At 56.1% G+C, this 4299-nt stretch overlaps 1 long non-coding RNA gene across 1 annotated transcript; it reads left to right on the top strand.

Annotated features, from left to right (window-relative positions):
* The first annotated feature begins 261 nt into the window (after positions 1 to 261).
* On the top strand, positions 262 to 3147 carry LOC118353046 (uncharacterized). The gene is made up of 3 exons (XR_004811184.2): positions 262 to 475; positions 702 to 883; positions 2504 to 3147. It is a non-coding gene; the product is annotated as an uncharacterized LOC118353046 (long non-coding RNA).
* The last annotated feature ends 1152 nt before the right edge of the window (positions 3148 to 4299 follow it).

Here is a 4299-nt window from a genome sequence, read left to right as displayed (position 1 = left end):
CGGGTCTCTGTTACCTCACTCTGCATGAAGTCACACCTGCCTGGAGAGACCACATCCTGGAGAGAAGCTCAAGACACAGGTTTGGAAGGACAGGGGTCTGGATCCAGCAAAGAAGCGGGGGACAGGGCTGGGGACCAGGAGCTGTGGGGGTTGTGTCTCATGTGCACCACGGCCCCCAGCTCACAAAGGGTCCTGTCCCTCCCTCTGTGGGTCTGGGCCATTCACTGTCAATGCACACAGGGCCTGTGGGTGGCCAGCAGACTTCCCCCCTCACCTGACAGTTTGGGGTCCATGATGGAGCCTGGAGCAGGCTCCTCGCTCTGGGCGGGTGGGAATAGCCTGCCCTTCCAGAAGGGTGTGCTGCCCGTGAGGCCTGGATGCGGGAGCCCACTCGATTTGTCACCCTAGCAGTGGATGGAGGACCCTTCAAAGTCTAAGTCAGGGCACAGGCACCCACAGAGCTTCCCTGGAGGTGGTAAGGCCAGACTTCTGGTGGGGATTTCTATAAACGGATGGCAGAGCCTTGGGATTTAGTGTCCTCACCCTCATGTCATGAACCTGAGGACTCGGGGGGGTTTGGCTTTACAGAGCACGCCTGGGAGCGTCTCACCAGCAGGATGTGTGGTGGACCCCTCTGGTCTGTGCCTGGGAGTCGGGGCCCTCCTGTACCTCTCAGATCCCACAAATACTCTGCCCTGCAGGCTTCATCTCCCTCAGAACATTCGTTGAGAGAACTCGGCGTCGACCTTGCTCAGGAGGAGGAAGTGCCCTCCATCTCCAGCCCATGTTTGAGGAATCTCAACAGATGGGGACGAGCTGCCTTGTTGTCTCATCCCATTCAGAGGGGCCCGTGGTCCCAGACCAAGCAGAGACTACCTCTCAGGTGACAGGCTCTGGGCCAGGCCTGAAAGGAGATATGTAGGGGTTGTGGGGAACAGAAGTGCCCGTGAGCTTCGATCCTACAAATGCTCTCATCTGTCAGGGAGTTTGTGCCAAGGTGGCTGTTCAGGGGCTGGTGCGGGGTAGGGGGGTGGGGGGGGCTGGTGCAGAGGTGCCCTCAGGGGTGAGGTGAGCGCTCCATGGACCTGCTGAATGAGGCCCCGGCTCCTTCAGGCCTGGGTGCCATTCCTGGGAGCCAGAGGCTGGGGGCTCCTGCCAGGACCAACTCCCCTCTTCCCTCCTGGCCCTGCAGACGTGCTCAGGCAGGAGGACTCCTGGCGTGTGAAGCATGTGTGTGCAGCCCCTTCCAGGCAGCCCCTTCCAGAATCAGCCCCAGGGTGCTCCGGGCAGGCGGGGCCTCAGGCCTGGGATTCCAAGGCCCAGGAGGAACCTGGGTCAGAAATGCAGCGAGCCCTTGCTGGGGACAGAGGCCTGGGTCTTGCCCCTGAGGCCTCCTTCTCCCCAGGGCAGTGGCGGCACTTCCCAGGAGCTGACCCAGGATGGAGGTGCCCCCTGCACACACGGCAGCTCGGAGCCCCAGGCCCAGGCCCTGCTCCCAGGAGGGGCCCACGGTGGGCAGGATGGGTCAGCGGCCAGGCTGAGCCCTTACATCATGGTCCCTGCTGTGTCGCCTGGGGAGGTTTGGAAGCAGGGCAGAACAATGTCCTCATGGCCCCCAGGAGAGGAATGGACAGTGGGGGGACCCCAGAAGGAGAAGGCCCTGGAATCTCAGAAACAGGGAAGCTTCTCACTGTGCTTCTACTTGTAAGGTAGGGGCCTGGGTGTGGCCCCTGAACCTGTGAGCTGTCCCACTGTGTGGCTTCTGGTGGCCTCTGGGACTCTGGACAGAGCCTCCCACTGAAGACAGTGGTTGCTCTTCAGGACATTACTACGAGGTATAACCAACAGGATAGTTTCACGTGCATGTGCAGACTTCAAACTCCTGAAGCTTCAGAGGGGGCTCAGCTCGGGTCCTTTGTGAGACTGGGAAAGAGGCTTCAGGAACAGCTGGATCAAGGGTCCAGGTGTCAGGATTTTGTTTCTTGCTGTCTTTTGGCTTTCCTGCTTTCTCTGTGATAGCTTCGTTCTCCACCAGAGGATCTCCAACAGAGACACAGTGGCCCTCGGCACCCCAAGTTCCAGGATTCTTGGTGCTTTTGATTTCAGGAGAGAAGTCCCCTCTTTCTTAGTGTCTGTATTTGTCTAAGGAGGGGAGCTGGGCCTGGGCCTGCTCAGGTCTCATGCCTACCCCTGGACTGAGGGGTTTGAGGTCATTCCCTGGTTGAGGAGGGCGGTTCCCAGGAGGCAAGAGAACAGGGGCAGAGATGTTAGGTGAACCCAACATCAGGCTTTACTACTGGATGTTTGGAGATCGGCCTCCCAGATGGGACCATTTAGGGGGTACCTGGTGACAGCTTGGAGACAGGGAGGAAGAGTACTGATGGAGGAGGGAAGAGCTTCTAAAAACCCTTGCACCCCAACAAACTCACAACTCTGAAAACTTGAAAACATTACCGAAATAGTGACAAGAAAGGGTTTGCACATCCCTTTGCTTCCTGAACAGGCTGCTGCTGGAGAACACAGAGCTTTCTGGAGGCTGTGCCCTGCAGATTCATTTCGGATTTGACATTTAAAAGAATGTTCCACCCACGGCTTTTCTCTGAGAGATGAGAGTATCTGTGAAGTTAATATTCAGGTAGAGAAATGGTGTGCTTGGGGAAAATCACCGCGTCTGAAATGCCGTGCCCCGGGACTTGATTCGTAGGAGAACTGCAAGAACAAAAAGGTAAAATGCAAAATTCTTCTCTGACATCTTCACTGCCCAGGAGGTCCCAGCTCAGACGCGGTGGGAGTCCTTTCCCTGCCGCCCCTGCTGCCGAGGGCTGGGGGGTCACCCAGGGCCCAGAGAAGGGGCTCCCCAGAGTGAGCTCGGGTGGGAAAAGCTGTGGTTTTATTTTCACATTGAAGTGTTGCATTTCCTTTGATTATTGAACGGAAGCAACAAATTACAGCAGTTTTAGCAGGACTCGGGATGTCATCACCGATGGAATCCGAGATATTTTATACCCCGTTATTTCTGTGTGGAATCTGGAAATCCAGCCCCTGCTCCTCTCTGCTCCGAAACTGCAGTGGTTATTAGACCTGCCACTGGATCTTACTACAAATGCATCAGTAAAGAAGCACATACATTGCTTTTCTGCAATTATAATTCAGTACCCATTTTGATACTGGTGTGTTGTTTGTTATCCTTCTGAATTATATTTAGGGTATTTAAGTATACAATTCTGGGAAGGGGGCCACAGGCCTCACTGGTCTGCTGCGAGGAGCTATTGCGCTTCCCAGTTCTGTGCTATGAGTCTGGCAGGTGCTCTTCAGGGAACCCTCTCAACCACACTGGGAAGTGGGTACTGACCATCCGCCCGCTTAACAGATGGAAAGATTGAGGCTCACAGAGTGGATACGTCCCCCTGGGATGCTGAGCAGCAAGTGGCAGAGCCGGACTCCAACTCCAGAAATCCTGGTCTCCCCTTCCATCCCACCTGCTAGCACGTCCTCAGACACCCAGCGAGGCAGGCCCCTCTCCCTCTGGAAGCCCCTCTCCTGGAATCACGGGTGAGCAGGGTTTGTCTGAAATAATTAATTGACTGTTACCCAGAAGCAGAAACCCACCAAAGAGAGATGAGACAAGCGTTCGGCTCACCTGATTTTTAAGCGGAAACCATGAGGCATCACCCCTCTCATGCTATTTAGTGAGCCACACTCACATGCCTCCAAGGCACAGCGCGTGCAGCATGCGTGGTCCGTGCGGGACTGGGGTGGACGCTGGGCAGATGGGCTGGATTGAGGTGGGGAGGACAGGTGAGGAAGGAAAGGATGAGCAGGGGTGAGAGGGAGAGGACAGGGAAGCTGGAGGCAAATAGGAGACTAAGCCTAAGCGTGGGCAAATCACAGAAGGCAAGGGGCACGGCCCTCCTCTTGCACAGATGTGAGTTCAAATCCTGCTCTGGCCTCACCAGCTCTGTGAACCGTGCTGCTTCCAGGCCTCACACCAAAGACTTTGCACCTGCCTCAGAGATGAGTGTGGGGTTGACAACTCTGCGTGTGGACAGGGAGCAGGCCTGGCCCTCGGTGGGTGCCCGTCCGTGGAGACACAGGCAATGTGGGCCTGATGTCATCTGGCACCATGAGCTGTTGCGGGCTTGGGCTTTGGGGACAGAACCTTTTCCCTGTCTTTTAATTTTTTTTAGATTTTATTTATTTAATCATGAGAGACACACAGAGAGAGGCAGAGACACAGGCAGAGGGAGAAGCAGGCTCCATGCGGGGAGCCCGATGTGGGACTCGATCCCGGGTCTCCAG

The sequence above is a fragment of the Canis lupus genome, chromosome 31 (assembly GCF_003254725.2).
Source record: "Canis lupus dingo isolate Sandy chromosome 31, ASM325472v2, whole genome shotgun sequence".
In the NCBI taxonomy this organism is placed as follows: domain Eukaryota; kingdom Metazoa; phylum Chordata; class Mammalia; order Carnivora; family Canidae; genus Canis; species Canis lupus.
Note: the sequence above shows the minus strand (reverse complement) of the source record. Positions and strands in the feature narration are given on the sequence as shown.